General features: G+C 38.6%; 1 pseudogene; it reads left to right on the plus strand.

Annotated features, from left to right (window-relative positions):
- The first annotated feature begins 2,605 nt into the window (after positions 1–2,605).
- On the plus strand, positions 2,606–13,786 carry LOC120288361 (annotated as a pseudogene).
- Positions 13,787–16,168: the final 2,382 nt, after the last annotated feature.

Below are 16,168 nucleotides of genomic sequence, written 5' to 3' on the forward strand. Positions count from 1 at the left end.
CCTGATTTTACCATTCGTTCTTTCACATTGGCCACAATATTGGCTTGAGAAATGACCGCAACAAATATTTTATTATAATCATATACTTCAATCAAGTCGATTTTTGATTTAGCGGGATTATCATTTTTCCTGGAATATTGTCCACCAATTTCCAAGTTACAACACATTCATCAAGCTACCCATCTTCATTCTATAGTCCTTGGATATGATCCTTTCTATGGAATTAGAGCTAAGTCCTCTTTCTCTTTTCTCTATTTTCGATTTCTCATCTAGTCAACGCACTGATCTACTCAGTTTTTTCATGAATTTCCACGGGCGTCTTCATCGACTTCTATTCACCAGCACCTTTCGCATGTTGCTCGCCGCTGCCAATCATTAGCATTGGCCATTTCCACGGCGACGCATTAAAGCTCTGTTCGCTTGTGTTCTTGGTTACCACTGCCGAGGAGCTTGAATCGTGGACACCACTGCCTTTTTCGATGATTCCAATCCACGACATTGTTTCAATGACCGCATTATTCAGGTTCGATCATTAATCATGTGGGTTCTCATCTTCTATTCAATCTAATTATATATGCTCTATTCTTAGCAAAATAGAGGCCGGGCACTATAGTTTTGTTTATGTGAAAATGGGTTACAATGGAGCTTGTCTTGATGATATAATTTCATATTGTTGTTGATTGTGAGGATTTGAGAAGAATCGATGCTTTAATTCTACATAGGAACACCCTAGTTGATGCCTCTACCTTCGCCACTTCAGTTGTGCGATCACCATTACCATGTATTTACTTTAATTGAGCTTTGGTTTGTTCTGTTTTGTTGTTATTCCGAATTCTCGTTTATGCTAGTAGACCATGCTTTAATGATGCTGTGGATGTTTTTGTAATGTTAACTTAAAGTATGAAAATGGACTGATTTGAAGGACTTTGATGTGCTCGAAGAGTTAAGGTTACCTTAATTCTTGATGCCGAATATGAGTTCAACACTTTAACCCATCTGTGTGTAGTTTGCGAATGGCATTATTCTCCTAGAGGTTTATGAGCAAGTTCCACCCAATGTGTCATGAATGAGCGTAGAATTTGTTGATTGGCCCTGTTGGTGAACCAATGCGTGGATAAGCGCGCTCTCGGAATTTGCGTTTTCTGTTTGGTCCCTATTAAATCTGCACATCTTGTCATGACAATTCATTGCATTACGAGACGAAGTTGCCGCTCTATCTCATCATCCATCAATTTTGATTTGTGTGCGATATTCAAATGTATAAAATTAGACTTACATGTCATGATGTTATTTAAGGAAGAAACAAGAGGAAGAAACAAGAAGAAAATGGGGGTATAGAACTAGCCTGTGATTGAGTATAGTGTCGTAAGGCGTACTAGCTCTGCATAAGCCTTTCACCCATCATAGTTCATCTCAAGCATAGAAGCCTACTATACATGCCTATCTGGCAGTAGCCAGAACCGAAATCCCGACGTAATGTCTATCTTCACCATTGTGAGGCCCCTAATTTCCTGTCTATCTTTGTCTTCCCGACAAAGGGAGAATACGGAAATGACATTGCCGAGTCTCCCACCCCTAGGTAGTTCTCTCATCTGTTTCTTCTCCTTGAGCCTTTTAAGAACTTGCTCAAGTCATGATGTCATTTAAGGAAGAAACAAGAAGAAACGTCGAATTTAACAAAGGGAGTTTGTCGAGGCTGGCTCGAACATTTTGCGTTTTGGAGTGAAATTGTTAGATGATATCCATTTTTCTCACCCACGGCCACACTTGGTTCCTAATAGTGCTACTGAAAAATGTCTCAAACATAACCGATATTGAAAACATCCGCATGTTTTTTGTTAAAATATTTAAATATTAAATTATGCATTCTTTTAATAGTTCAAATTTTTAAAATAGTTAGTAACAATCACACCAAATCTTATATGGGTAGTGGTCCTACAAAATCTCACATGTTATTAGAGCAAGATATCTTAAGTTCAAATTTTTAATACCCCTATTTGCCTCCCCGATTTCATATTCCCATACTTTAGCTATGCGTGAAGGAGAATATAGAATATTTAAATATTAAACAACATCTTCGTCTAACAACTTAAACTTTAAAAATAGTTGGCAGTGATTTTATAAAATCTAACTTTTCTCCCAAGTCATGAATGTCTAAAACCTAATAAGAGATCCCATACTCAATCATATTACTCAAATGACTCCTTAGCTCTCTAACCTGCGGACACTAATGGATACAGAACCGTGCACATAAGTCTCATTGATGACGAACACGGTTCACATGCATCGTGCATCACATAGAACAAGAAGATATACCCGCCGAAATTCCTCTACACATAGAAGAAACAACTGGCCGTATTGTAAATCTAGTGAGGCCCAAAAACTAAAATTTAATGACAAAATTTAATATCTTTTTTTCTCTTTCTTCGTTTTTATTCTTTTTCCCTTCTTCGTTGTCTTATATTATTGCTTTTGTCGTGCTCTGCTGTTCGCCAGATACCCTCCACCTAACCCTTCCCATCTTCATCCAAATATATATCATTTTGATTCTTGATCATCACAATGCCTTCCACAGGCCAGGCCGAAGTCCTTTCCTTCACTTAAGATGTCTACCTTGTTCTTCTCAAAAGCAAAGTATACAATTACCATCATCATTCATCTCATCATCCTAGTGCATCGGAGCTTGGCTTTGTCGGGGCCCGTCGATCCAACCCAAGGCTTCGTGTCTCTGCCTTTTAACCGTTCACATTACCACATCCAAAAGCCATACGACGTGCCGGAGGACCAGCGTTATTCCTTCAGCAACGGCATCCATAAATGCTGGGTTTACTCCACAGACAAGCCACATAGTCTGAGCAGCCGAACCGAGCCTCGTACTGAGATCGCGATACAGGTAACTTAACAAGGGGCCAAACAAGTTTGTTGGGAAAAGATAGCTTGCTTGTTATGTAGTTTCGGTGAAGTACATGGCATACTGGTCTCACTGGTTTTACGGGGGGATGTCGTCACTTTGTAGCCAGTATCGGTTGATGATGACGAAGTTATGATGTTGGGTCATGGGTAGGGACCAGCTGACCTGTTGTTCGGTTTGAATACTTTTGTAAACCTGGTTTCCCATCCAAAACGAATTAAGAGTGCATTTCCATCTTGGTCCAACCTGATCGTAACGAGCAGGCCAATTTGTGTGGCTACCAAGGTGACTGGTCCAGTTTCTGATTCCAAGATTTTGGAACTTGGAATAACCAGCCCGATTTCTGGTTCTTGGGGAGGAATTGGACCGGTGGAAGCAGCCTAGAGTATGTTATTATTTTGTTTAGCAAGGGCGAAACAAAACCCTCAATGAGCCTTTCTCTCTTTTGCGCCTCCCTCGGTCACTTTTGCGCCTCTCATCCTGAGAAGTCAGAACTTCGCTTCTCATACAGAACAAATTATCCTCAACTTTAATGCCTAGTATTAATCAAGTAAACAATGTGTGCGTCTTCATTGTTTGGTTTTACTCTGAGGGACCATGAATTGTGGGTAAAAAAGAGAAGAGTTTTAAGCCCCGATGTGATTCAATACCTTGTCGGTATAGTTACTTATGTTGGGATTCATTGGATCGGGTCCGGTCCTGGTCCGGTCAGTCATTTTGCTTGTTAGAGTTTGTTGGAGAAATCTTCTTGAAGTGTTTTGAAGTTGACAAAACGTTTCCATCAGTCTAGTCTGAAGGCTTGCAGACTCTGCTATTTAAAGTCTGAAGACCTCCGGACAGCCAGACTCAAGACTCAAAGTTTATCCTCATTGACAGTCTCTAATCCGTTGAAGAAAGGTTATCCAGAACTAGATGTTCCGTCAAGGATTTAATCTTATCAACTCGGAGAAGATCTCGTGGCTGGAGAAGACGTAACGGAATCCTTTGATTGATCGAGATTGATTCGATGATTGAAGATTCGATTATTGCCTAAATATTTTGGAAGGTTTTACTTATGGAAACCGAGATCCGATTGTATGGGCGAACAGATTGATGGGCTATCAACACGTTCCTTTAATAGCTCGAACAATCTTCCTAATTGATTCCGTCCAACGGGTAGATTGGAGGAATTCCTTTGGAAAGTGCCAACGGGTATGATGGCATAAAGGAGTATATAAGGAAGAAGGTCTTAGGTGTTTGAGGTGTGCGCGATAGAAGAATTCCAAAGTCTGAAGCTCCTTCTTGTTTAGACAATCACTTTGAGCGAATACTTGTATACAAAAGAGAGTCTATATTTGTGAGAAACCTTGAGGAGGTGTGGTAGAACATCTACACTTGTGAAATCAAGGCAAAGCTGTGCTGTAACTTCTCTTTTGATCATAGTGAAATCCAGCCGGTAGAGGTCGGTGTGGAAGAGTGGACGTAGGCTTGGAATAAGCCGAACCACTATAAATCCGTGTTCAATTCTCTCTTCCTTACTCTCTTTACCTTGATCGTATTTCATTTTGTTAATTAAGAGAGAATTTCCTTTCTATCATTTGCCAAGAATCGCTTACGTATCTCGATAAATTGTTTGTGCACCTATTCACCCCCCTCTAGGTGCTTATACTAGCTATCTCAATTGGTATCGAGCTGTGTACTCACTTTGTTTGAAGTATTTTACTTGAGTTAAAGATCCATGGCTAGTATGTTGGCTCCAGGGCTGGTAGAAGGGCAAAGCAACACGAGACCACCTTACTTTGATGGAAAGGACTACAACATATGGAAAAACAAGATGAAGGCATTCTTAAGATCAAAGGATCCTCTGGAATGGGACGTTGTAGAAAAAGGAATTGTTCCCAAAGTTGTTCCTATCTCAGAAAGAGAAAAAGACACTGTTGAGTCTAGCGAAATGACTCAGGAAGAAATAATCAAGAGACAAGCTCTTGATGCAAAAGCAATTTATTCTTTATATTGTGCTTCATCACCTACTGAATATAACAGAATATCTTCTTGTGATACAGCCAAAGAAGTCTGGGATAGATTACACATTACCTATGAAGGAACCGATCGAGTGAAAGAGACAAGAATCAACATTCTTCTCGGTCAATACGAAGCCTTCAGAATGAAACCAGGAGAATCTATAACTGACATGTTTAGTCGTTTTACAGATATTGTGAATGGTCTTGAAAATCAAGGTCAACCAATTTCGATCCCATGAAAGTAAACAAGTTCTTTGCGTGGACTCTCCAAGAATTGGAATCACATATAGACCTCAATCGGGAGACCCAAAGAATCGTGCCCTTTGTCGTCGATGAGTTGGTTGGGACTCTTCAATCCTATGAAGTGGAACGAATCAATGAAGACGAAGACCCTAAAGGTAAGAAATCTATTGCATTAAAATCTAATGATGATTCGATGTAACAGATTCGAAGACGACTTGGATGATGAAGAACTTGCTCTCATGATAAGAAGATTCGAAAGATAAACGAAAAGGAAGAAAATTCAATGCAAAGAAACAAAGTTTTCAAAAGCAAATGAGACTAAGCTTCTGAAGATGAAGAATCAAACAAAGATGTAGTCTGCTTTGAATGCAAGAAAAAGGGACACATCGACTCATTTGTCTCTTCCGAAAAAAGAAGAGGAAAAACTGAAAAATATCGAAAAGCTCTTAAAGCTGAACACGGGGTGATACGGAGTGTGAAGATAGTGATGATGATTATGCCAACATATGTCTAATGGCACAATCGGATTCGAGAATCAAACTTCGAGAGGCGATTCGAAAGTGGGTCGAGGTAAGCAACTTCAAAATCCCTATTAAAGTTTCAAAATACATTGATGAATTATGTTTTAGTCTTAAGACTTCTCTTAAAAGAATTTCCGAACTCAAAAAAGAAAATTCTGCTTTAAAACATCATGAGAATACTTTGGAGGAAAAAGTGAAATACTTAGACCAGAATGTTGCTTCTCTCAAAGAAAGTGAAAATTATCTTTTAAAAGAAAATGCATTCTTGAAAAATGATATTTCAAATATTTCCAAGAGATTTTCTTTAGGTTCTGAAAAACTGGAGAAAATACTTTCGCTCAAAGACCTTATTTCAATAAACGGATTGGGAATGACTTGCTTAAACCATTCATTTAATTGATTTTCCTAAAGTAAAAGAAAGAATCAAACAAAGACCCACAAGAAATGCTTACAAAAATCATTTTGAAAGGAACTTTGTAAAACCAGTAGGTCGCAATGCTCTTAAATGTTCAAAATGCAATAGTACGGATCATTTTGAGAAAGGACGTCCAAAGGTTTGGAGACTGTCAATAAAGTCCGGGCAAAAACCGTATATCGACTAACTCAAAAGGACCCAAGAAAATATGGATACCAAAGAAAGCTTGAGTTTCTTTTTGAATGCGGAGTCACTATCAAGAAAAAGTAAAATGGTATCTGGATAGTGGATGCTCGAGACATATGACAGGGGGATTCAAATTACTTCATAAAACTCACTCAAATGAACGGTGGAAAAGTCTCATTTGGAGGAAACACAAAGGAAAAATAGTAGGATTTAGAATCTTTGTAAAGATTGGGAACCTCACAATAAGCAATGTTTCTTTAGTTGAAGGGCTCAATTACAATGCTCAAAGATCGATCGAAGCTTTGTGATGCCGGTTTAGAATCAACTTTCAAGAGGGTATTTGTTCGGGAACCAGTAAAGACTCTACTCAGTCATTCATGGGTCGAAGATATGGAAATATCTACCTCTTGGACGTGAAACCAGATGAATCGCAATGTCTAATCTCAATCCAAGACGAAGCAAACTTATGGCACAAAAAGCTTGGGCATATCAACATGAAGCGAGATAGCCAAAATCTCAGCAAAAGAAGCTTGTTCGTGGTCTACCCAATTTATCATATCAAAAGTCTGATCTATGTACACCATGTATATTGGGAAAACAGGTAATAAATTCCTTTAAACCAATAAATCAAGTCTCCACTAACCGTGTATTTGCAGCTCTTGCATATGGATCTCTTCGGACCAATAAGAACGCGAGCATTGGAGGTAAGAAATATTGCCTAGTAATTGTGGATGACTACTCATGATTTACTTGGGTATATTTCTTGACAAGTAAGTCTGAAACTTTCTCTTACTTTGAAAAATTTGCTTAAAAGGTTCAAAATAAAAAAGGGTATGTTATTTCAAGTATAAAAACAGACCATGGAGGTGAATTTGAAAATCAAGACTTTGCAAAATTTTGTGATGAATCTGGTTTTCAACATTTGTTCTCCTCCCCATATACTCCAGAGCAAAACGGAGTCGTGGAAAGAAAGAATAGATCTCTTCAAGAAATGGCTAGAACTCTTTTAATTGAAAGTAATATCTCTTTACGTTTTTGGGCTGAAGCAGTTTCAACATCATGTTATATTATCAATAGAGTCTTTCTAAGGCCTATTTTAGAAAAAAAAAAAACCCCTTATGAACTATTTAAAGAAAAGAAGCCAATTGTTTCGTATTTTCATGTATTCGGATGCAAATGTTTCATATTGAAAAATGCAAATGATCGAGTTGGTAAGTTTGAAGAAAAGTCAGATGAAGGCATCTTCCTTGGATATTCAACCACAAGCAAAGCGTCGAGTCTACAACAAGAAGACTCAAACTATGGAAGAATCAATGAATGTCAAATTCCAAGATTCTACACAAAGTGAATTCATTCGAGACTCATCTCGAAGAGAGGCGAATCTGCTCGAGACTCTACAAAGTCTAAATCTCAATAAGCGAGTTCGAGACTTTGAAGGATCAACAACAAGTGGCTGTTGAAGACTCAAGTGAAGGAAGTGATCATCAATCGATAAATTAACCAGCAACTGGAAACATAAGTCCAGTCATCCCAAAGATCTTATTATTGGCGACATCAATGAAGGAATACGCACAAGATCCAAAAGGCGAGAAGAGTCTAGTGCCGTGGCTCTTATTTCTGAAATAGAACCCAAGAGCATAGAAGAAGCTTTATCCGATGAAAGCTGGATTGAAGCTATGCAAGAAGAACTCGGACAATTTAAAATTAATGATGTCACGGGAATTAACTCCAAAACCGAAAGGTAAATCGGTTGTTGGAGCTAAATGGGTATTCAGGAACAAGATGGACGAGAAAGGTAAAGTCGTAAGAAACTAAGCTAGACTCGTGGCCAAGGGATACACACAAGAAGAAGGGATTGACTATGACGAGACTTATGCACCGGTAGCAAGGTTAGAAGCAATTCGTTTATTACTTGCATTTGCTTGTCATAAAAATTTCAGGTTATTCCAAATGGATGTCAAAAGTGCTTTCCTAAATGGATTCATCCATGAGAAAGTCTATGTGGAACAACCACCAGGGTTTGAAGACCCAAGGAAACCAAACTCGTATTCGAGACTCAAAAAGGCCTTATATGGCTTAAAGCAAGCACCTCGAGCACGGGTACGACAGATTAAGTAAGTTTTTAATTCAAAATGGATTTGTTAAAGGTAAAGTCGACACTACTCTTTTTATTAAAAGAGAAAGCAAAATTTTTCTGCTTGTTCAAATATATGTCGATGATATTATCTTTGGATCCTTTAATGAAAGTCTGTGCAAGAAATTTTCTAAGACTATGCAGGATGAATTTGAAATGAGCATGATGGGTGAGTTAACCTTCTTTCTTGGATTTCAAATAAAACAATTGGAGGAAGGAACTTTTATTCATCAAGAAAAGTATGCAAATGATCTTGTCAAAAAGTTTGGTCCGGACAATTGCAAAAGGCTGACATACCAATGTCAAGTGCCTTAAAGATAGACAAAGATGAAGAAGGGAAGAAAGTCGATCAAAAGCTGTACGGGAGTATCATCGGATCTCTTCTTTATCTTACGCTTCTAGACGACATTTTGTTTAGTGTTTGCATTTGTGCAGATTTCAATCGGACCCAAAGAATCTCATTTGAATCTTTGCGAAGCGTATTATTAAATATGTTTCATCAACTTCAAGCATCGGTCTTTGGTATCCTAAGAAGGAAGATCTTAAACTTATGGGATATTCGACGCAGATCTGGCCGGTTGCGAGTTGATAGAAAAAGCACTTCGGGAACTTGCCGGTTGCTTGGAAGCGGGGACAAGTATCTTGGTTTTCACGGAAACAAAGCACGTGGCTCTTTCAACAACGAAGCGAGTATGTAGCTCTTGGAAGTTCTTGTTCGCAAATTCTATGGATAAAACAACAGCTAAGAGACTTTGGAATTGAAGACTCATGCATGAAGATTAATTGCGACAACACCAGCGCTATCAATCTCACCAAAAATCCAATTCTCCACTCAAGAGCAAAGCATATAGAGATTCGACATCACTTTATTAGAGATCATGTTCAAAATGGAGATGTTTCAATTCAATTTGTTGACTCAAAGAACCAACTGGCGGATATATTCACAAAGCCGTTGGAGAAAAATCAATTTGAATCTATTCGTTCCAGACTCAACATTTTGAGGTATGAGGAAATCGACAAACAAGACTTTATACGTAAGATAGTCTTGGTACGACCATCGACTGTAAGTCTTTCTCTAATCTTATCTTGAAAAGTACGGCCAGTCGATTTGTGTTTAAATTGTTGCTATATTTAATCGACATAATTATTGCATCATTTCATTTTCAAAAGAAAGTATTTTTGAAATAGCTATTTTTGCGGAAAAAGACAGTTATTTTGAAAAGGCATTTTTTATTATTTCCTTTATGACGGTTCGTTTAACCGATCGAGCACTTGTCGATTGCTCTTCACTTTACTCTCAAAAACCCTAGAAAGCATCGATCCTCCATTCCCGTTTGTCTTCTTTGTTTAATCTTCAAAAAGTTGTCATCTTTCTTGGGAAAGTCAAGCAAGGAATCTTCCAAAAGGCGAGAAAGATGTCATCTTCAAGGAAGTCTTCGAGAATAGCAAGCAGGGGACCACGTCGAATGAGTGAGGGGCCTACGCACTTCGATCTTACTGAAGAAGAAGTATCTCCAGAACAGCAACCGAGCCCACAACATTCTCAGCAGCGTCATTCTCCACCATCTAGTCCTCAAGGTGTTGATCATCAACAACGGGAAGAAATCATCGAGGATGCGGACCCAGTAAGAGTTCAAAAGCCCGCTTTTATTTACAAGCTATATCGTGCCTTAAAAGGAATTCGTACTCCTTTGAACTATGTTGACGATTTTCTTAAAGACAAAGGATATAAGAACGAATATATCTTTCGCGAAAAATGGAAAGTTTGGGAATTGCTCGCAAAGGGGTGGTGAGGAAACCCTTGCGAATATCCCAAGTGATCCTCGTGATTTGGGGCCGAATCTGTAGATGGGAATGATGATGACAATTTGTATGGCCTATTTCAACCGAAAATGGGTATTGCGGCTGAAATTCAAGGAAAAATGGGAGATTTGTTCAGATCAAAGGAACAAAAGGATCTCGTACTCGAAATTGCTGAAGCGTGGGGTAATAAACCCTAGGAGTGTGGATTTTGATTTTCGGATGCTGTGAATGTGAACTTGAGGGAAAAGTTCAGTCATCTTCAACTTGAAAAGTTACATTCGACAATACGGTGGCTTATCTTTGGATTAGCTGCATATTTCTATTCAAATCTTAGCTTTTTGGATGCGAATAGATTCTCTTTCAGCGTTAAAGACCAAGATTATGTTATGGATATGAATATCTTTGGCGAGATGTGTTAGGAGTCGAAAGAGGAAGATATCAACCAATTAAAGTTTCCATTGCTCGAGCCACACCGGAACCGGTGAAAGACAGGAGAACAGATGAGAAGATCACCTATTTAAGGATGAGTGCATTCAACATCTTGCTTCACAAGATTGTGATTAATTGCCTCCGACCAAAATCAACTTCCAAAGCGATGTTTCAAGTTGGAGGCAAAGTTGATGTATGCCATCCTCTGTGGAAAAGGTTTTCTCTCCCTCATACTATTATGTTTCACATGTATAGAGCAATGATGAAGGACAGAGGTCAACTTCCTTATCCAAGCCTTGTTACAAAGTTATTCAAACATCTTAATATTCAGCCTCCACAAATCTTTTGTGTTCGACCATGCGATCATATAGTGGTAGGACTGAAAATGGTGACCAAAATGCGTCCGAAGGAACCGAGAAAGGAGTTGGAAAAATTCAAGGAGAAGACTCGCCAAAACTCATCAAACCTCTTCTGCATCTAAAGAAAAGGGAAGGAGCCCATGGTTGCTCCATCCAAGAGAAGAAGAGCTCTCCTCGTTGAGGATAAAGATGATGAGGAAGACATCACCATCTCGCAATGGCTTTGAAGAATTTAAGTCGTCTGTTCCCGAAAGAATTGGAACAAATGACGAAAGAAGCGAGAGGAGAAGGAAGAAGAAGAAAGAGAAGGTGAAAAGAAGCGAGAGGAGGAAAGACTGAAGAAGAAAGAAGAGAAGAAGGAGAACCTAAGGAATTCTCTTCTCCACCTGTAGGCATGAAAACAGGGGGAGATCAAGAGAAAGGAGGGAAGTCTTCATATCCTGATGCAAGTGAATGAGTCAGTCGCTCACCTGCAGACCCAGAGGATGTTTATACCTCTCAATTTCCAGAAGAAGGTCATGAAGTTTCATCGCCAAATCTGCGAGATTATGTTGATCTACCATCGTCTGCATTTACTCCATCAGATCGGGCCGAAGCAAGTACCCAGACAGATAATGCAGCAGATTTTCGCAGAATCATGGATATTCTCTTGGAGATGCGAGGTCAAATTTATGCCTTGGGATGCGAAGTTCAAAGCTTGAAGAATGCAGGTCAAGTTTCTTCATGTTCATTGAATGATAAGATCCAAGCCCTCTACATTCGAGAATCGAGGCCAATGCCAAGAGTGAGGAAATTGCACAAGCGAAGGAAGACTTTAAAAGGCTGGAAGGCATCATTCAGTCTATGGAAGATTTCCAGCTTGTCCGCGTTCCCAAGCAATCTTGACTTCATCTCAACCTTTTTAATGCGACAAAAAGGGGAGAGATGCAAGATTTGATCAAATTTTCAATTGTTAAACTTTTAATTGTTTGTTGGATTGTTTTTTTTTACTTTGTTTTGTGTCCGGATGAAAACGAACTAGACTTGGACTTGACTGCTTTTATTAACCAAGTATTGATATCTTATGGATGGCTTTATCGTATACTAACCTATTTTACGTGGTTGCGAGATTCTAGTGTTATTCATTTAGCCATTTATTTCTATAAGATATGCATATGTGTTTGAGAAATGTTTTGCGGGAAAGTTATCCAAATATGCGGAAAGTTTTGTCACCATCAAAAAGGGGAGATTGTTGGAGAAATCTTCTTGAAGTGTTTTGAAGTTGACAAAACGTTTCCATCGATCTAGTGCGAAGGCTTGCGGACTCGCTATTTAAAGTCGAAGACCTCAGGACAGCCAGACTCAAGACTCAAAGTCTATCCTCATTGGAGTCTCTAATCCGTTGAATAAAGGTTATCCGTAAGCTGGATGTTCCGTCAAGGATTTAATCTTATCAAGCTGGAGAAGATCTCGTGGGCTGGAGAAGACGTAACGGAATCCTTTGATTGATCGAGATTGATTCGATGATTGAAGATTCGATTATTGCCTAAATATTTTTGGAAGGTTTTACTTATGGAAACCGAGATCCTGATTGTATAGGCGAACAGGATTGATGGGTTATCGACACGTTCCTTTAATAGCTCGAACAATCTTCCTAATTGATTCCGTCCAACGGGTAGATTGGAGGAATTCCTTTGGAAAGTGCCAACGGGTATGATGGCATAAAGGAGTATATAAGGAAGAAGGTCTTAGGTGTTTGAGGTGTGCGCGATAGAAGAATTCCAAAGTCGAAGCTCCTTCTTGTTTAGACAATCACTTTGAGCGAATACTTGTATACAAAAGAGAGTCTATATTTGTGAGAAACCTTGAGGAGGTGTGGTAGAACATCTGTTTTGTGAAATTAAGGCAAAGGCTGTGTGCTGTAACTTCTCTTTTGATCATAGTGAAATCCAACCGGTAGAGGGCTGTCGGTGCGGAAGAGTGGACGTAGGCTTGGAATAAGCCGAACCACTATAAATCATGTGTTCAATTCTCTCTTCCTTACTCTCTTTACCTTGATCGTATTTCATTTTGTTAATTAAGAGAGAATTTCCTTTCTATCATTTGCCAAGAATCGCTTCCGTATCTCGATAAATTGTTTGTGCACCTATTCACCCCCCTCTAGGTGCTTATACTAGCTATCTCAGAGTTGTCTCGTTATGATAGGTTTCTCTTTCTTCTTCTTCTTTTGGCCTTTTTAAAATGATATAGATCAAATCGAATGCACAAGACCAAGAGATGCTTAATCAGAGTACACCTAATCTACAATATATACACAATATTGTGCTGTTTTGTAGCTTTTTGAAACCACTTGTGTAGAATATCGTACCTACCTACACTTGATTTACTCTGATCGATTTGAACATCATTTTCCGCCTTAGGGATACGGCTATTCCTCAGGCGTATGGAATTCGAAGGGTACGGATATGTCCCGACCGGGACTTCAGGCGTGTGCATAATGCAAGTGTTTGGAGCGAGCCCTCACGCAACCACGCTCATGCTAAGAGTGTATAATGGCTCGCTCCTGTACTACAGGAGTCAGGTCCTCATCGAAGAGATCTATGACGAGTGGTTCCGGCTGAATGTCATACACGACGTGGATGGTTCGAAAGTGAAGGTTTACATTGATGGGTATCCGGTATTAGAGACAGATGGTCGAGGAGGGACTTCTCATGCCTTCAAATGTGGTGTTTATGCCCAAAACGACGACTCTTTCTACATGGAGTCTCGTTGGAGACATATTAAAGTCTTAAGGAAGAGCGACTGAACGTGCAGTATATGTCAATGTACTATATTCCTCTATATGCTTAATGAAATAATCTTCATGATATGCACAAGAAACGTTGTTTAGATAGATATGCAAAGTATCAACACCTCTAGAAAGATTAGTTAAAAGAAAATGACACAAATAATCTCTAAATTTTGGCTCAACCCTACGGAACTAAGGTCGGAAAGATTGAAAGAAAAAATCAGTCATGCACAATTACTGATGAAGGATTTCTTGAAAAGTTAAGGATTAGTAATCCTTTTTAGAAATGAATTATTGCCGATCCTTTTTCATAGCAAAAAAAGAAGCGTGATTTTATATTTATAATATTGGTAATGCATTTCTTCCATATTATTCTCAACATTTAAATTAAATTGTAAAAGTTGTGGTCATTTTTTTTTTTTTTTCAATTTTGAACAAATTAAACTTAGAAAGTTTTTATTGATCACATTAAAAGATTTTTCATGTGTTTCTATCAAACAGTATTTTCTCAAAGTCACTCAAAGTCACATTCCAATGCATTTTTCAATAATAATTTATCAAACAATCTTTACTTTTCATGAAAACCTTTTAAATATAAATTCTCTGCGTTACTCAAAGACCTTTTTCTAAATGTTGAGCCAAACACAAGTATTAGCCTAATCACCAACATCAAAAGATCTCTCCGGTCTTTGAGAGTCAAGCTAGTTTCTTCACCCTATTTCGTGCCTGACGCAAGTTTTTCAAAAGCTGAGTGACTACTTCTCGATCTCGTAATCTTTGATCAACAGCGGGAGGCACAACATCCCTAGGCACATGTGCAATGGGGATCGATGGTGTTCAGCCACTAACAATATCGTAAAGCATCATTCTAGAAGAAGCGTGATGACTAGTGTTGTCCCACCACTATGCCAAGTAAAGCCAATTCCATCATCTGGTGGGACAATCATGAGTCATCCACCCAAGATAAGGCTACTCATCTGTTGACCACCCAAGTTTGGCCATCACTTTGCGGATGACAAGCTGAAGAATGATGTAGGTCCCACCCCCAGAAGTTTGAAGCGTGCAATCCAAAATCTGCTGATGAAGACGATATCTCTATCGCTCGCAGCTCTGCTGGGAAGTCCTGGCTTGTTGCAGCCTTTACCTGTTCCTGACATGCTTTCATCAGCAGCTCAGGTTGTCCAAGCTTATATATCTGAAGAAAATGACATCCCAAAGTATACTAGGAAAAAAAAAACTTATGCAAAGCTATAAAAGAATCACCCACATATTGGCTTTCCTTTGATTAAGTCGAAATTCTGCAAAAACATACCCTTGCCTTCTTTAAAATATCATAAACAATTCCTATAGGTTGAGCTCCTCTTTCAATTTAAAAATAAAATAAAATAGTAAGAATATTTAAATACGTTTGAGAATTTGTTAAATCATAAAAACCCACTTTGCAAAGATCTCTCCCTTCTCTTTAGGATTGAACATCAATTGCAACAATTCAATAAACGACTCAATGGGATAGACATAGATAAACTAGAACCCTTCCTAGGAATGTATACAAAGCTTTCTCCTTGTACAGCTTGAGAAATTAGAAGATATGTCTATGTATACAATTCTAATGTCAAATCAATCTATAAAAGCATTAAATTTAATAAATTAGACTGTGATTATTTAATACTTTTGTATTCTTCTTTTTCTTTATAAAAAAAATCATTTGTATTCTTTGAACTCAAATTGAGTAATCCTAAAATATGAAATAGCTCAAAAGAAAATTATGAGGCATTTGATTTTTTGAGGGGTCTCTAGCCCCTTTTCTTTGTCTCTCTTAGAATACATATGAACTCTTCGTTCTCGATCTAGTTGTTGATATAATTAAAAATAAATAAAGATATTTTCTTGTTACAAAATATTTGACTTGAGAAAAAGTTCTCATCTTTTTCCTGGGATTTAGGATGGCCACCAACCAAGTCCATGCTCAATTCCTGCAATACCCTGTCAGGGACAGGTAAAGGCTTCAACAGGCCTGGAGTAGCAGCATTGTCTGACTTGTTCTTCAAGCACCTTAGAGTAAAAAGTGGACGCAACTCCCTTCATGTTGCTCGCACTCCAGAATGACCATCCATGGATTAGTTGTGGTAAAGAAGTATAATTTATTTTCTAATTCTCCGTTCTTGCCCGCTACCAGTCTGCCCTTCTTCGTTATCGTGCCCCTTATGCCATCCGTTGGAAGAGGCAGTAGAATGAGTAATTGCTGAGCAGTTGAATTGAGCGGCTAAGGTTTGGGATCCTCCTCCTTACCCTGCTTGATCTCTTGCAAAAGAGACGGCTCCACGAGCGTCAAAGTGATTGCCAAATGTTTAAGAATAGTGGAGCCTCTACAGGGCATCAGCAGGCTACATTTTACTTCCC

Source organism: Eucalyptus grandis, chromosome 9 (genome assembly GCF_016545825.1).
Source record: "Eucalyptus grandis isolate ANBG69807.140 chromosome 9, ASM1654582v1, whole genome shotgun sequence".
Lineage (NCBI taxonomy): Eukaryota > Viridiplantae > Streptophyta > Magnoliopsida > Myrtales > Myrtaceae > Eucalyptus > Eucalyptus grandis.